At 36.7% G+C, this 19,048-nt stretch overlaps 2 long non-coding RNA genes across 2 annotated transcripts in view; one reads left to right on the top strand and one right to left on the bottom strand.

Annotated features, from left to right (window-relative positions):
• Positions 1 to 19,048, top strand: part of LOC137202135 (uncharacterized) — a 145,755-nt gene that overhangs the window by 85,126 nt on the left and 41,581 nt on the right. The window lies entirely within an intron of this gene.
• Positions 14,503 to 19,048, bottom strand: part of LOC137202134 (uncharacterized) — a 457,223-nt gene continuing 452,677 nt past the window's right edge. The window contains exon 9 of the long non-coding RNA XR_010932464.1: positions 14,503 to 17,878. This is a non-coding gene — a long non-coding RNA (uncharacterized lncRNA). The remainder of the gene's footprint in view (positions 17,879 to 19,048) is intronic.

The raw sequence follows: 19,048 nt of genomic DNA, 5'->3' as shown, positions 1-19,048 counted from the left end.
TGGATCTTAGGTCTGTCTGGCTCCAAAGACTATGAAAGCTTTACTACCCCAGGCCATTGTACTTTGCAAGATAATAGATACTTATTTAAATGTTGAAATGAATGCTATTTCTCCAATTTTACCTGAAAATATGAAGCTTTACTTTCATAAGGTTATGGGGGTCTCTTGATGAGACGGCTTATGTTAGATCATCAATATTCTTTCCTGGCATAGCGTCTGGTTCATAGTATGCACTGAATATCCTGAGTGAATAGAAGAACTGGCTCTGCTGGTAACAGAATAATCCACACTCCCCTCTCCAATCTATTGGATATAGTTGTATTTTACTTCTTCATGAAAGATGATTTCGATTTCTTCATTCTCTCCTAATGTGACTATTGAAAGAAAGATATAGACTAAAAAATATAGCTTAACAAGTATAAAAAGAGAATACGTGTTTCTTTGCAGAAAAACATCCCAAATGATAGACTAGACATGAAGCTTATCATCATCAAAAGACACTCGTTAGCAGATCTTTCAGGTGACCCAGAAGCAGACCTTATTAGGAAAAAAACCCCATATACTTTAGTAATCACAAGCTATTCACTCTATATTTTAGAATATATGCCTTGGAGTCCCACAAAGCAGGCTTCCAAACCTAGTAATGTGACTCTAGGCAAATACATTAGTTTCCTGTTAAGAATGGGCCAAATTATTGCTATTTGTATGTTTGTAATGAGGATTAGAAATAATACGACTAAGTTATTGGCAAATAAGTCCTTAGTAATTGACATTTACTATGGTGGGAAATGAAAATGTCCTCTTTGGCTTGCTGAGTGAAGAAACTGAGGGTTGTTTTTTTTTTAAATATCATAAATTTTAAGTTTTTCAAACTTTTCCCGTGGATAACTGTCTGGGGATACACATAAATAATATGAGTTATGGGCTTCCCTGGTGGCGCAGTGGTTGGGAGTCCGCCTGCCGATGCAGGGGACGCGGGTTCGTGCCCCGGTCCGGGAAGATCCCACATGCCGCGGAGCGGCTGGGCCCGTGAGCCATGGCCGCTGAGCCTGCGCGTCTGGAGCCTGTGCTCCGCAACGGTAGAGGCCACAACAGTGAGAGGCCCGCGTACCACCAAAATATAATAATAATAATAATATGAGTTATATTTTCCAGTTTTATTAATGCTTTTTTTCTCCCACATATATCTTTCAGGGCATGTATTACTTTGAAAAACTAATAAGGATGATTTCTTGAATCTCTTTGCTTTGGAACCAGCTCTAAACAAACTTATCTGTACAGTATCAGCAATTGCACAGAGTAGAACATAGCTAATTATGGTGGTGAGGTATCATCCTGGAAACACAAATGGGGGGATTCCTGGACTGACCTTAGGCAAGTAGTATAGAATGAACTTACTCTAAATAGCCATACAGCTTGAATCGAACCAAACATTATACCTTTGCCTTTGATTTCTTTGGAATGCCACCAAGGCCCTGTTGTTGGAATACTTCTGTGGTTTCTACTAATTAACTTAGTGCTGTAACCTGACTGTTTTGTAACTGGCATTAAAATTGCAAAATCAAAACCCTGAGTGTATACATACAAATTATTCAGGTTAAAAGAAATCCAGCTGGGAAATACAGAGACTCAAATCCCCTTACTAATTTTAACTTAATATAGCTCACAATTTTGAAATAATAGGACAATCTCAAGAGTAATAATGATATACAGCAGCCAACAAGTTTAGATTAATAGCAAAAGTCTCTTTGTTCTTTGGTTTAAACTAGTTTGTAAATATATAAAGAGATTTTTTTTTTTTTTTAATTTCAGGTTTTTCTTCTGTGTTTCAATTCTTACAGTCTGGTTTAATCAGTGATACCAGTCATTGGGTGTAATTCTATATTGTCAAACCCAGGATTGTGGCTCCACAGTATGGACCCATCCACCTTTCCCCATACTTTTAGCCATAGACACTTAGGAAAAAACACTATCACCTGATCAATTTTGGTCTGTAGGGTGAGGGTATTCAGTAAGACTCTTTCATGTTTCAGTTTCACAAGTAGTATAAAATAATTAAGAGTTATGCACCAGAATTGAATACCTGCACTCAGATGCAATTTGCTAATTTATTTATTCATTTAGCAACTATTTATGGACCAGACACTATTTTGGACACTGGGGATTAAATGGTGAAAAAACCAGAGAAGTCCCTGCCATCATATTTTTTAATATTCTAGTGGGAGGACACAGAAAAAAGCAGAAAATAAAGAACTATGAGGTAAGAGCAGACACAGTGACTGCTGTGATGTGAAGAAGGTATTGTTTGTCAAATTAGATCAATTTACTAGCTCTATCACTTTTGAAAAGTGATTGAACATGTCTAAGTAACTGTAAAAGGTAGATAATATTACAAAATTCATAGGACTGAAGTGAAACAGTACACATAAAGTGCTGAACTCAGTGGCTGATATATAGCAAGTGCTCAAAAAAAATCTAAGCTGATAGAGGGAGACTTTTGCAACGTAGTAAAGACTATCTACAAGAAACCTACAGCTATTATTAAACTTAAAGGTGTGAACTCCAGTCTTTCCCACAAATATCAGGTACAAGACAAGTATGTTCTCTTTCACCACTCCTTTTCAATGTTGTACTGGAAATCCTTGCTAATGCAATATGGCAAAAAATAAAATAAAAGGCATACAGATTGGTAAGGAAGACATAAAGCTGTCTTTGTTTGCAGGTGACATGATCATCTGGAGAAAATTCAAAAGAATTGACAAAAAACCTCCTGGAACTAATAAGCAATTATAGCAAGTTTGCAGGATACAAAGTTAATATACAAAAGTCAATTGTTTTCCCATATACTAACAACAAACAAGTGGAATTTGCAATTAAAAACATAATACCATTTACAATAGCATCCCCCAAAATGAAATACTTATGTATAGAGCCAACAAAATATATACAAGATCTATATGAGGAAAACTATAAAACTGATAAATGAAATCAAAGAAAAACTAAATAAGTGGAGAGATAGTCCATGTTCATGGATAGGAAGACTCAATATTGTCAAGACATCAGTTTTTCTCAACTTGATCTATAGATTTAATAAAATCCCGATCAAAACACTACAAAATCATTTTTTTTTTAGATATTGACAAACTAATTGTAAAGTTTGCATGGAGAGGTAAAAGACCCAGAGTAGCCAACACAATATTGAAGAACAGAGGTGGAGGACTGATGCTCCCTCACTTTAAATCTATAGTAATCAAGACAGGTATTGGAAAAAGAATAGATCACTAGATTAATAGAACAGAATAGATATTGAAGAAATAGACCAATAAATATAGTCAACTGATCTTTAACAATGGAGCAAAGACAGTCTCTTCAACAAATGGTGCTGGAACAACTGGACATCCACCTGCAAAAAATGACTCAGACATTACATCGTTCACAAAATTAAACTCAAAATGGATCATAGACCTAAACGTAAAAGATAAAACTATAAAATTGCTAGAATATAACATAGGATAAAATCTAGATGACCTTGGATATAGTGATTTTTTTTTTTAGATACAACACAAGACATGACATGAAAGACGTGGAAGAAATAATTGATGAGCTGGACTTCATTAAAACTAAACACTTCTGTGTGAAAGACAATACCAAGAGAATTAGAAGACAAGGCAGAGACTGGGAGAAAATATTTGCAAAAGACATATCTGATAAATGACTGTTATCCAAAATATACAAATAACTCTTAAAACTCAAAAATAAGAAGATAACCTAATTCAAAAATAGCCCTGGGCTTCCCTGGTGGCGCAGTGGTTGAGAGTCCACCTGCCGATGCAGGGGACACGAGTTCGTGCCCCGGTCCGGGAAGATCCCACATGCCGCGTAGCGGCTGGGCCCGTGAGCCATGGCCGCTGAGCCTGCGCGTCCGAAGCCTGTGCTCTGCAACGGGAGAGGCCACAACAGTGAGAGGCCCGTGTACGGGGGAAAAAAAAAAAAACAAACCCCAAAATAGATGATAAATAAGCATGTTAAAAGGTGTTCCATATCATATGTCATCGAGGAAATGTAAATTAAAACAACAATGAAATACCACTACATACCTAGTAGAATGGCCAAACTCTGGAACACTGACACTGCCACATACTGGTGAGGATATGGAGCAACAGGAACTTCCATTTATTGCTGACAAGAACATGAAATGGTACACTTTGGAAGACTTTTTGGTGGTTTCTTAAAAATGAAACATACTCATACCATATGTTCCAGCAATCATGCTCCTTGGTATTTACCCAAAGGAGTTGAAAATTTATGTTCACACGAAAATCTGCATATGAAAGTCTACATCAGCTTTACTGATAATTGCCAAAACTTAGAAGAATCAAGATGTCCTTCAGCAGGTGAATGTATAAATAAACTGTGACACATCCAGACACTGGAATATTATTCAGGACTAAAAAAGAAATGAGCTATCAAGCCAGAAAAAGGCATAAAAGAACCTTAAGTATACGTTACTAAGTGAAAGAGGTCAATCTGGAAAGGTTACATATTGTATGATTACAACCGTATAACATCTGGAAAAGGCAAAACTATGGTGACAGTAGAAAAGATCAGTGGTTCCTAGGGGTTTGGGGAAGGGAGACATGAATAGGTGAGCACAAGGATTTTTAGGGCAGTAAAAATATTCTGTATGGTACTATCATGATGAATACATGTCATTATATATTTGTCCAAACTCACAAATATACAAAGGCAAGAGTGAACCCTAATGTAAACTGTGGACTTTAGGTGATTGTGATGTAGGGTCATCAATTAAAACAAATATAAACTCTAGTGGGAAATGTTGATAGTGGGGGAGTCTATGCATATGTTGGGGCTGGGGGTATATGGGCAAAGTACCTTCCTCTTAATTTTATTGGAAACCCAAATCTGCTCTTAAAAAGTCTCTAAAAAGCCATGCTCTTAAAAAAGTCTCTAAAAAATTCATTGTTTACATTTATTCCACAAATAAAGAAAATTATTTACTATGTCAAAACACTATTTTAGGTGTTTCTGAGTATGTAATAGAAAACAAAGCAAAAACAACAACAAAATACCCTGCCCATAGGGAATTTACATTTTAGTACACATGATTTTATTAGGTTGAACCATGTGATTACTATTTAATAGATTATAAGCAGTTGAATAAGGACTTGTTCAAATTGTAGTTTCTCACAACTCTGAAGTAGAGGAGTGGATACCCCATTCATATTTACAAAATATTTTAAGTTATTAATTAAAGAGTAAATCAGAGATCTGAGTGTTGAGGTATATATGAATGGCCTTTCAGTGTTTTTGAGCAGGGTCTTATCTTTATAGTACAAAACAGTATGGACTCCCACATGATAAATTTGTAATTATTTATTCAGTCCATAGACACCCATATTTGAAGATCATCTAATAAAAATGTACCTTTTCTCAAAATTAATTTTGGTTTTAAAAATATGTTATGAAATAATTTCTGGACATATATGTACAATATAACATTGCAGCCAACTTAGGACAGTTTAAATGCAAAATTAACTTACATTTAAAGAAAACAAAATGATAGAAATTCAATTATCAAAAGATAAAATTTGGCTTCCTTAAAGTAAAATAGTGTTCTGGATCCAGGAGCAGTTCCTGACATCTACCAGGGTCCAGGTCTAAGGGACTGGTTTCTCGCATTTATGGCTAAGGGCATACACTCTGGAGTTGTCCAGCTTTGGTTAGAATACTAGCTCTACCATTTGCTGTCTGTGTCCCAGTGCAAAGTCAGTTAGCCTTTCTGTGCCTCAGTTTCTTCACATGTAAAGTTGAGATAGTGCTAGTTTTTATGTTAAAGCTTTCTTATAAAGTTTGAACAAATTAAAGTGTTTAGAATGGTGCTTGGCACATAAATGCTATCTGTTTAACTCTTGTTATTATCATATTATTATTCATCACAACTTTTGACTAGTGGCCCAAATAACATTGTAAGATGCTGTAAAATGCTAAGAATAGTGCTTGACACAGAAAGTTTTATATAACTGTTGACTATTAGTATCACAGCTATTTTTTTATTGTCATTAATGGTATTACTAGTATTCTTCTCTTGGTTTGGAAAAAATTCTCTGGTGGAAAATACGGTCTCTCTGAAAGGAGCATGGCTTGATCTTGAGGGGTGGCATATAGAAGGAAAACTTGACTACTTTGGCAGTATTAGCTAATTCTCAGAAAGCTCACCTACATAGTAAAATCACATTACATTTCAACACTTAGGAAAACTAAACCTGATTTTTTCACTTCTACAATAACCCCATGAGATATTGCAAGGAGGTATTTTCTATGGTGTGTTAACTTTTTCAATTGCCACTTTGAGAAAAATATATTATCAATTGAAGAAATACAGTACCATCTTCCATCTATGTATTCAAATTAACAGTTCATGACAAGCTCTCAAATATCTACAAATAACTAAAGGTCATAATTGTTCCTATTCTATTATTTTTTTTAAATAAATTTATTTATTTATTTTTAATTTTTGACTGCGTTGGGTCTTCCTTGCTGCGCTCGGGCTTTCTCTAGTTGGGGCGAGTGGGGGCTTCTCTTCGTTGCAGTGCACAGGCTTCTCATTGCGGTGGCTTCTCTTGTTGCGGAGCATAGGCTCTAGGCATGTGGGCTTCAGCAGTTGTGGCATGTGGGCTCAGTAGTTGTGGCTCACGGGCTTACTTGCTCTGCAGCGTGTGGGATCTTCCCGGACCAGGGCTTGAACCCGTGTCCCCTTCATTGGCAGGCAGATTCTTAACCACTGTGCCACCAGGGAAGTCCTATTCCTATTTTGGAGATGGGCAAACTGAAGCTCAGAGAGGCTACTTGGTTTGATTGACTAGAATAATAAATTTGAGGGTGCTGAGACTAAAACCAAGATCCTTTGCTACCTAGTCTTTTATTCGTAGTGAACAACAGGTATTTAAGGAATCTCCTCTAGGGAATTTAATCTCATTTGAGAAATAGGGGTTCCCCCCACCCCGTTTTTTCTCTGCTGACTCAGCAAGGTGAAGAGGAAAAGGCACAAAAGAGGACAGTGCATTTGATAGAAATTAATTCTTTGCAGTAATGACTGTCTCAGTCCATAGACTGGGTGGTTTATAAGCAACAAAAATTTATTTCTCACAGTTCTGGAGGCTGGGAAGTCCAAGATCAAGGCCGGCATATTAGGTATATGATGACACCCCTTCCCGGATCATAGATGGTCATGTTCTCCCTGTGTCCTCACAAGGTGGAAGGAATAAGGGAGCTCTCCGGCATCTCTTTTATAAGAGAACCAATCCCATTCATGAGGGGCTGCCCTTCCACTGTCTGGATTGACATTACAATTGAATTGACAGTATTCATTCATGAAATAAATATTTATAGAGGGCCTAATGTGAGATAGACTTCTGTTTGAAAAGTTGAAACTAGATATTCCCACTGTGCCTCACACCCCACTCATTTTCAGTTCTGTGAAAGTATAAGCTGCTTTCTTCCTCAATCTTTCACAAATTCTCATCTACAAATTAATTTGTTCTATTTCTCTGTTTCCCTTTATTCCTACTCTTTCCTCTGCATGTCTGGGGTTTTTACATAGTAAATAAACTACCTTACATTCTCAAACTCTCTAGAGAGTACTCTCTTCTTTTCCAAACTTACCTGAACTTGGTTCACCTTCAGGTCTAATCTTGCTCTGTAACCACCCAGGGTGTAGATGTTCATGCAGGGATAGGCTCCGTGGGTGTAGGATCACCATTTTTCTTACCCTTCTATTACCTTTTCACGTTCTTTTTCTTTTTTTTAATTTTAAAAAAATTTTTGGTTGTGTTGGGTCTTGGTCGTGGTGCGTAGGCTTCTCATTGTAGTGGCTTCTCTTTTTGCGGAGCATGGGCTCTAGGCACAAGGGCTTCAGTAGTTGTGGCTCGCGAGCTCTAGAGAGCAGGCTCAGTAGTTGTGGCGCACGGGCTTAGTTGCTCCGCGGCATGTGGGATCTTCCTAGACCAGGGATCGAAACTGTGTCCCCAACATTGGCAGGCAGATTCTTAACCACTGTGCCACCAGGGAAGTCCCTACATCTTTATTTTTAAAAATTCATCTTCATTTGGAGATTGTATCATCTGGTTCAATGCAGCATAAGCTGTATTTTTTAAATCAAAACCAGATAATTTAATAGATATAAATTGATATTAGCTCATTTTATATTTATATATATTCAGATAGACAACTACAAAGGACAGCCAATTAAATCATTTTTCATTTTAAAAAATGTATTAGAACTGAGTGTAACATATAATAGTACAGTCAGAAGACCATATCAATAAATTCATTCCAAAGGCAAAATAACTCACATATTCCACAGATAAAATCAATATCTTGCAATTTTTTTGTATTCATGAAAGTTTCTTGCTTAGCTAAAATGAATTTGTTTTAAAATACAGTCAGTAAATATTAAAAGATTAACAAACCCAAAGTCATATTAAGGGTCATTGGAAGAATAAATTATAGGTACTTGGACACTTGCTATCGGATGCATGTGGCAAGTAGCAAAATAACGAGAATATCTTCTCCTAACAGTAACTTAATAACTCCTAATCATGCTGACTTCTGTTTGGTTTTCCCTCTCTGAGCACACAGTCAGCACGTGGTCCTCTATACTAATGGAGAACAGCGTTAACATCCCTAATACAGAGCAGATGGCCATTCCCTTGGGAGTTTTCTTGCAGTCACAGCAGTAGCAGTTTCCAAGCATTGGAGAATGATGGAAGGAAGGGAGGGTTGGAGGGAGGGAGGGAGGAAAGGAAGGAAGGAGCTAAACACTAGCTCCAGAAAAGTAACTTAAACTTTCTTCCAGCAACTTTAATTTCTGAGCTCCAAATGCCCTTTATGATCTCTTATTTTGACTGCCTTGATTTAACACAATTTACTGAAAAATGTATTTTTGCCAAGTGGTAATAAGTGCTATGGAACATACTACTAGGGAGGATGAGAGAAGAGAAAAGCTACAGGAACTGAATAATTATCCCCAAACTATTAATTCTGTAAAATCATGGAGAACGTCTATTTTATTCATCAACATACCTTACATGGAACTTAGTGCCTAGCACATTGGCGGTGCCTAGTAGAGATTTGGTGAATGAGTGAATGAATAAGAAACAATGTCAGAAGGGACTGGGAATGTCTGGGTAACTCAGACAAGGGTCAAACATTTAGTCACATGCTACTCACCAATCTGAAAGCTCTAAGAAATAGGTAACAAAGAAAGCCATTACATATTTAAATAAGGCTCAAACATGCCCTTGTCAGTGAATTGACAGCAGTGCAGCTGGCAGTCTGATATTAATGCACTTGTGGGTGAGAAGGACATTTACAGTTACTTCCTCCTTCCAGTTACACGGAAAGGTCCTAGTAGATACCAAGGGCAGGGCTACTATATCCTTCAGAGGCAGTCTCCTGAATGCAGTCAGAAAGAAAAATCCATGCTATTAAGCATGTACACCAGTAAATTGTTACCACCAAATTTGTCATGCCTGCTTCCTCCTGGAGATTTTAATCCCAAAATATTTGCATTCATTTCCACAAATTGGTTCCTGATTTGACAATTTTCACAGAGGTTATTTCCCCCACCGCTGGTGAGCTGGGGAATAGCTAGGGAGGTTTAAGTTATGTGCTTTAAGACACGTGGCTCTAAGGTTTTTCTATTTGTGCAGTGGAAAGGATTTTAAATTGATGGCCTTCATCCAACTTCCTACTTGTTTCTCTCCTGGGTAGATTATGGATACTATTTTTATATCCTTCCCTTCTCTGTTTTTTTTTCTTTTTTCACTGCTGCAACTTAGGATGTCCATCTTTCTCTATAACTCTTCAGGGCTTTTCTGAAGGTGTACTAAATTTACACTATAAATGGGATGCTTCTGAGAAGGCTGTAGGCTGTTATGGTGGTACACAATTAATCAGCATGTCTATCTTTTAGATCATCATTCTAAGAACTGCACTGCATGAATTATATGTTAATCTTACCTGGGATCAGAATGTTTAGAAGAGAGTTACTGTGAAGTGAAATCAAATCAGCTGTTTATTATTAGTCTTTTTATTGGTGTGTTCAGAGGAGTTGGAGTTTTGATTTTTATTTTTAGAAAGAACAAATCACTTGAAGCATAAACACTAGTACTGTTATGTTTACACAGGTTATGCTTATTTTAGAACACTGCATCCAAAAAGGTATTTTGCAATGTATTGAAAAATTAAATGATTCACTATGTAATTTTTATAGTTTTAGTTTAATATTTTTTTAACTAATGCTATTTATGGTTGACCAAAGTAGGCTATACACAGACTGCATACTTACTTCACACATAACTGCAGAAGCTATATCTAATTTTATCCCTTTTTTCTTTTTTCCCTAAATAAGTATTTTAAAACATACAGTTCACATACCTGTATCTCATTTGCCCTATTTCCAAAAGCTGCCCAGCTTAGTGTCAAAGGAGAAAACCTAAATGTGAATAGTACACATAGGCTTAGGAAGTTCTCTCAGAGAAAAATCCTTAATTATAGAAGAGGAATTTCCTAAAAAAGATTTTTAGGTAGCAGATATTTAGGGAGCACTTATAAGATACCACACATTATTTTTAGTGTTTTATAAGGATTATTTCATTTAAACCGTACAACGGTACTTAGTGGTAGGTCCTTCCATTATCCTTATTCTTCAACTTGAAAATGGTACCTGGAGCCCAGATCCAGATCCTCAGTTGCTCAAACTTCTCGTCTCCAATCATGATTTCTTCCACCTTCCTTCAGCTACCCGCTCCCCTGATTATACCTCTGATTTTCATCATCACAAATCACCTCTGAAAGCTCAAATTCAAGTATCCCATTTTTTGACTACAACCTCCTATTCTTCTAACCCCTCTATGCTGACTCTCCAATTTCATTTCATAATAGTCTATATTACAATAGAGGGAGTAGCATGACACTGTGCAAGGCTAATATACAAATTCACAAAGTGTTTCATATTTTCATGTTCATGAGTTGAACAATTGAATATTAGAATTGTATCAACTGTCTCCAAATTTATATATAGATTTATTGGATTTATTGCAATTATAATCAACATACCAAATACTTTTTTTTTTTAGGAACTTGAAAGGAAATTCTAAAATTTGTGTGGAAATACAAAGGGCCAAAGTGTCTAAAACAACTTGAAGAAAAAGGTCAAGGTTACAGGACTTGCTCTACAAATATCATACTAATTATACATATACAGTAATTGAGAACAAGTGAAAGGACAAAGATATGAATGAAACAGAATAGAAGCTCAGAAACAGACCACACAAATATGAACATTTGATTTTTAGTAATGCTAGTTTTGTAAAACTTTGAGGTACATGGAGATCTTTGCAAAAAATATTGTTGCAAAAACTAGTTATCCATAAATAAAACACAAAATTAAATGAACCCTTATATCACCGAATACACATATGTGTGAACACACACACACACACACACACAATTCCAGGTGAATTACAGACCTAAATGTGAAAAGCACCAAATAAAATTTCTAGAATACAGCTGGCCCTCTGTATCCACAGGATCTGCAGTTGATTGAATCTGTGGATGTGGTACCTGCATGTATGGACGGCTGAGGGTACTAAGCTATTTTATATAAGGGACTTGAGCATCTGTGGATACTGGTATCCTTGTGGGGTCCTGGAACCAATCCCCTGCCAATACCAAGGGACAACTCTCAATATATTGGTAAATATTGGTAGTCTTTCAATATAATCTTTAGGAGTTTGGGCATAGAGAGTGATTTATTAAGCAAGATACAAAAAGAATTAGGCAAAATAGAAAGACTGATAAATGGACTACATTAAAATTAAGAACTCACGTTCACCAAAGGATGTTACTTAAAGAGTAAAGGATATAAAAATAGTATCCATAATCCACCCAGAAGAAATAGAAGTAGGAAGTTGGATGGGGACTACCAATTTTAAATACTTTCCACTGTGCAACCTACAAATAGGAAAAAGTTAGATAACTTTAATCAATGTAATCAGTGAAATCTCATATTCAGAATATATTAAAAATTCTTAAAATGCAATAAGAAAAGGGCAAAATGAGGAAAAATGTGCAAAATTCTTAAAAAGCACTTCAAAAAATGCTCAATCTTACTAGTAAACATAGAAATAAATGCAAACTAAAATCACAATAAGATATAACTCACTGATGAGAAGAATGGCAAAAATTCAATAGTGTGATAATAGCAAGTGTTGACAAGCATATAGATCAACAGGGATTTTCACAGTTTGCTGGTGGAAGTGTAAACTGTTAAGATCACTCTGGAAACAATTGGCCATATTTAGTGGATCTGAAAGACAGACATAATATGACACAGCCTAATTCATGGGCACCCATAGAAATGCTTGCATGTGTTCACTAGGGTACATGTACTAGAAGATTCATAGTTCAAAGCTCCAAATGACCAAAATGTCCAACACCTGTAAAATAAATTATATTCATATGATTAAGTGCTAAACAGCAGTGAAAATAAACTGCAGATGCATACAAAAACATTTATGAATCTTAAAAACATAATGTTAAGGGAAAGAAATTAATACAGTTAAGAAAAGTACTGTATGATTTCATTTATATAAAATTCAAAATCAACAAAGTTAACCTTTTCTTTCTGATATACATTTAGGTAGTAAAACTCTAAAGTGAGGAAGGGAAGTAAATACTATAAAATTCAGGATAGTTATTAATGGAGGAAGTAGGAAGGGGGATATTATCAGGAAGGTCTCTGTAGGAGACTTGTAGGGACCTGCTGTGTTCCATGTCTAGACCTCAGTGGGGGTTACAGGGTGTTTGTCCTCCATCAGTTTGTTAAACTGAGCATTTATGTTTTCTTATCTTTCTTATTAGTAAAAAATAAGATGTAATTATATTAAAACAGTTGGATAAGCAGATACCACAGTTTAATGTTTCCAGACAACTCTTTGAAGATAGGGTTGAAAGAGTCAGAAGGATGAGGGAGAGGCTCCCAATACTGAAAATATTTGAACATATTCACTAGTCAATGAAAGCAAAAAATGTAAAACTGAGCAAGGTAAAAAGAGAAAGAGGGTTGCAGCTTGGACCTAGAGAAGATGAAAGAAGCTTGGATCATTCACATTCAGGGTGCCACCCAGATTCAAATGGCATGTTCAAAAGGGTTTACTTGAAAGGGATGGAGCATCTACAGAGATGTGAACAGGATTAAAGGAACAGAAGGACTGGTGAAGCACCCAGGGACTTGTAAAGCAGGAAGTCTTTACAACCTCTTGGCCTGAGGGGGTCCGGGGTTTGGGGGATGAATGGTTTAGCCAAGTCCAAGTGAGAGCTGAAGCAGAGGAAGAGGGTTACCCATAGGAGCTAAGCAAAAGACAGGTGTAGGGGAATAAATCTCCTGGTATCTTCTTCCTCCCACTCTCTAATTTCCTTTCACTGCTTGCCATTTCCCAAACCGAACTGAAAATCAGAGCGTGTGAGTGGCTGAGTGAGTTAGTCTGAAGGGGCTAGTCTCCAGTAACTCGGAGCAGGGCAGAGGAAGGCAGAGAAATCACGTACGGATCGGGAGGAGGAAATGTAGAATAACAGCACAGGAATGTTATTTGCAGAGAAAACTTAGTTCAGAAAGGACGCTTCTTAGGGAAAAAGAACTATAGAAACACATGGGTAATAATTCAGAGACAATTTTGTCACAAGGGAAAGATAGTTCAGGGAGCTCTTATCTGATGACCTTAATCTCAATAATTAAGTCAATGCAGGGTTGTCTGCTTGTAGGAAAGAAAAACAGGGGTTGATCAGACCGTTTGAGAAGATTAGAGGGAATTTGAAATTAGTTTGGTGGGAAATTTAGTAGGAAGTCAATTAGGTATGGATAAAAGAACTGCTAAGTTGCACAGAAGGCAAGTGAATTTTTCATATGATGACACTTTCTCCATTTCAGTGTTTAAGCAAATATTAATCAAAGCTGCTTATACAGAAATCAAAATAAGTTTTCTTTATTTAACTGCTTCTAAGGCAAAAAACGTGTTTTGAGGGCAGGAATTGTGTCTTATTCATACCTCTTTCCACACCTCCTTTCCTCCCTCACCGCATTACAGGCACTGAACACATGCATACTTGTGCATGCATATACTCACATAAACAATCTAACACAATATACTTGAGATTTTCCTAATCAGGATAGGTATATCTTACCTTAATCTATTGAAATTAACTTAATACAAAAATACATATATAAAGAGTGTTGGGGGCTTCCCTGGTGGCACAGTGGTTGAGAGTCCGCCTGCCCGATGCAGGGGACGCGGGTTCGTGCCCCGGTCCGGGAAGATCCCACATGCCGCGGAGCGGCTGGGCCCGTGAGCCATGGCCGCTGAGCCTGCGCGTCCGGAGCCTGTGCTCTCAACAGTGAGAGGCCCATGTACCGCAAAAAAAAAAAAAAAAAAGTGCTAGGTAGCATCAAAATGTCACATATCCCCATTCAGTAAACTTAGGTAAGTTATTTGACTATTCTGGGTCATGGTTTTCTCATCTAAAAATTTAAGTAGTTGGGTTAAATTAGCTCTTTGTTATCTTTAATTCTAACTTAAGTGGATCCTGTGCACGATCCTTAAAGAGCACTTTTCATGTGAGCAACCATAATGGAAAAAATGTCTTTTCTGTCACAGTAGACTTATTATTATTAGAAATATTATCAACAACTACAAAACTCTACCAGACTAGACATCGAACTCTTCACAATGCAGCTTTGGCTAATCAGTTGATGTAAAATTAAGACTCAGAGCTATAGCATCATTGTGGTTTCACCAGGCTAGAGTCTTTTATCAATATTCTCTTGAACGATTCTTAGTCTCCACACATGCAGCACATCACAAAGAACCATGGCAAGCTCAAAACTGTGTCCATTGGTCAATGTTGAGAGCTCAGAACTTTTAACGTATACATTTTTTTGTTCTATTTTTATTTTTTATAATTGTAAAATGCACAGAACTTAAAATGTGCAACTCAGTGGCACTAAATACATTCAAAATGTTGTGAAACAACATGATTATCTGGTTCCTGAACCTTTTCATTACCTCACATGGAAACTCCATGCCCATAAGCTGCTACTCCTTATTCCTCTCTCGTCCCAGCCCCTGCAAACTGCTAATCTGCTTTCTGTCTCTATGGATTTACTTATGGGTATTTCCCCTATATGAGATCATGTAATATGTGACCTGGTTTCTTTCACTTAGCAAGTTTTCAAGGCTTATCTATGTTATAGTAGGTATTAATACTCCAGTTCTTTTTATGCCTGAACAATATTCCTTTGTCTGTATATGCCACATTTTGTTTACTTACTCATTGGTTGATGGACATTTGGCTTGTTCCCATTCTTTGGACTATTGTGAATAATGCTGCTGTGAACACTTGTATACAAGTTTTTATTTGAACACCTGTTTTCAATTATTTGGGGTAAATTCTTAAGAGTAGAATTGTTGAGTCATATGTCTGACTATGTTTAACTTACTAGATATTGCCAGACTGTTAATCAACAGTAGTTGCACCATTTCACTTCAGTACATGCATTTTTAAATATAATTCTCAAAACATCCCTATGAGGTGGTAAGATTATTATGCTAATAAGATGGCTGAGGGCTCGAGAGCCTAGGTAACTTACTTGCCCAAAGTCACCCCCTATAATTTGTTGGCTTCCTGACTAAACTTAGAGCTCATCAAACATTAGGTTGAGTCCATGAAAACACAGACAGGAAGAATCTCTGATTTATATGTTTTCTCCTGGGCTATGAAGACAACTTGTAGCTTTATTTTGACATCTATTTTGTTGTTGTAAACTGAATTAAACATTCCCAGTCAAATTTCCTATATCCTCTTAGTTTGAGTCACTTCCTGTTACCAAATTTGGCACAAAGTTGTGTGGATAATATAGTGCACCTATTCATTCATTCATTCATATGCAACAAACATCTTACAACCTTGCAGCATAACAGCTGAATATTCACTCTTAAACTTTAATACAGTTCCACACTCTTTGCTCTAAAATTTTTACCTAATTTGAAAAACAAGAGAGTAGTTGTGATCTGTCTGTTTCTTTGTTTAAAAGGAGAACCTAATGATTTTAGAAGGAAGGAAATATCATTGAGACTAAAATGCAGACATCAAGATGAATGTTGTCATTCTAGACGCCCAAGCTTCAAAGTCACACTGTTGTATTATTAAAGATTAAAGTATCTGCAGGCCACAGTGCAGTATTCTATACGAATTTCCCCTTATAGAATTCCAGAAGTCTCTGAGTGTCACTTGTGGACACTTCCTTTATGTGTCCCCCGCTTTATATATGAACTTCAAACATCCTTAGGCACATTAAAGAATTGCCTTAGTTCAGCTGCACGTGTCACAGAACTCATGAAAATGTATCTAATCTTCTTGGGAAGAATTAAAAAATTCTCCTACTCGTTGTATAATACATAAAGCTAGTGTGGTTATAAGAAGTTAGGGGAATATGATCACATTTATGCAAGGATTTCTAAGGCACTAAATATTCCTATGAGAAATAATATCTAGAGAATTTCTTAAAGCCTGATATTAAAGATGAATGGTTTTAGTAAAGTGAAGGGAGGTGTACAAACATTATTGCTAAAAATATATATTTAGTATTTGAATAGGCAACACATTATTTCAGCTGATTGTCTGTCCTGCAACCTATCTTAGTAGGTACTCTAAAAATAACCAGGTACTGTATTAGGCCCTCCAGACACATTGCCTTACTTCATATGTACATACATGAAATACATAATGATCATGAAATATGCATATCAATATAAATATATGTATCCATTTATTTCATGGTGATGTCTCACATAAAAGAAACAGTATTAACAGAATATCAGCACGTTAACAACAAATGTTTTATTATGCATAAGCAAATGGATTGAAAGGTGGTCTTTCTCTAGCTATGTGTAAGTTTCACTAGGTGCTGAATTTTCATAAAGCAATGATTTATGTTTGTTTTAGATGAAAGCAAGAGCTTCTTCAATAGTTTTTTTTTTTTTTTTTTTTTTTTTTTGTGGTACTGTTGTGGCCTCTCCCATTGCGGAGCACAGGCTCCGGACGCGCAGGCTCAGTGGCCATGGCTCACGGGCCCAGCCGCCCTGCAGCATGTGGGATCTTCCCGGACCGGGGCACGAACCCATGTCCCCTGCATCGGCAGGCGGACTCTCAACCACTGTGCCACCAGGGAAGCCCTCTTCAATAGTTTTAAGACAGCTTTTTTTTAAAAAACATTTTGGAAATTAATGCCATATATATTTTTTTAATTTATTTTTTAATAAATTTATCTATCTATTTATTTATTTATTTTTGGCTGTGTTGGGTCTTTGTGGCTGTGCGTGGGCTTTCTCTAGTTGTGGCAAGTGGGGGCTACTCTTCGTTGTGGTGCACGGGCTTCTCATTGCAGTGGCTTTTCTTGTTGCGGAGCAGGGGCTCTAGGCACGCAGGCTTCAGTAGTTGTGGTCCGCAGGCTCAGCAGTTGTGGCTCACAGGCTCTAGAGCGCAGGCTCAGTAGTTTTGGCACATGGGCTTAGTTGTTCCACGGCATGTGGGATCTTCCCGGACCAGGGATCGAACCCGTGTCCCCTGCATTGGCAGGCGGATTCTCAACCACTGAGCCACCAGGAAGTCCCTAAGACAGAGCTTTGAAAAAGTGGTGGGATATAATATGAAGATGGAATAGCTGTAATGTTTGGTGCTGCATCATGCTGATAACACTTCCCTGAAAATATCACCTGGCTTTGTGAGACACTCGATGTAACTGAAAAAAAAAAAAGGCAAAGATTAGGGCATAGACACTGGATCTCACTTAACAAAACAGATATAGTGCTAGTTTGGCTTCCTATGTATGTGGCATTTTTGTTGAACTCCACATGGGATCTTTTTGTACCAAATTTACATAATCAAGTCCGTTGTTAGCCAATTTTAGAGGGAAATTAGTCCCATCCTATAAATGGATTACTCTGTTCACTGCAGTCTGTGCTGAAGTGCTGTCACGCACTTTCTCTTTTACAATGCGTGATTCATTGAATATTTTGTGGGCTTGTTTACTACAGAGAATGAAAAGGTTACTTGTGAAGTTGGCTTTAGAAAGATCCAGGTGAGGACCAGTAATGAAAAGACTTAATTACATTTCTCAGTAATCCTCACCCTACCAGGGTCAAAATAAGCAGTAACACAGTACCAAAAATGAAATCTCTGCAGAGATCACACATACCGAATGAGCATACAGACTTCCCCAGAAATCCTAGCGGGTGGTGGTAAAATATCTTTGAATGACACACTGATAAGTTACAGCATGGTAGAGAAAGAGGCATTGTTTCATATTGTTAGGGTGCTAAAATTTTCAACAGGAATACAACAACTAAATATTTGAGTTTCTTCACCATGGACATTCTGAATATGCCTATGTTTTTACTTTAAATTTAAAAACTGTCATTTACTTTCAGAAATAATCATATTCAATGGAATGGAAAAGATAAAGAGTATGTTCTGAATACTTCCAGTGCCATCTATTGGCTGTTAAATTTGTTGTTTCAATGCTAAGAGATACCAATTACTATTAGGTAAGGAGGAAGACATTTCATACATTCAAGATAAAAACACATCCAGTCGAATGGTTTGAAGGGTTATAAATATTACAATGTGCCCCTGAAATTTTATGTATTATTTCAAATCAGATAATATACTTGGTATATAACAAGAAGGAGTAAACAGAAATACAAATATTTTAAATATTAATTCTAGACTCACAAGGATCCAGTAAGATTACATTTAATATCAACCATAGACTATTTTACTTATGTCATAAATGAAATACAACTAATGACTCTTCTTTATATAATGACTAATTTTCTAAAAGCCTTGTAGCTTTTACAAACACAATGTTAGTCTTTCTGTCATAAAGGAAGCTATTTTGTGTCACAAAAAT

Source organism: Pseudorca crassidens, chromosome 11, assembly GCF_039906515.1.
Source record: "Pseudorca crassidens isolate mPseCra1 chromosome 11, mPseCra1.hap1, whole genome shotgun sequence".
NCBI classification, from domain to species: domain Eukaryota; kingdom Metazoa; phylum Chordata; class Mammalia; order Artiodactyla; family Delphinidae; genus Pseudorca; species Pseudorca crassidens.
This window is presented reverse-complemented; position numbering and strand designations above follow the sequence as displayed.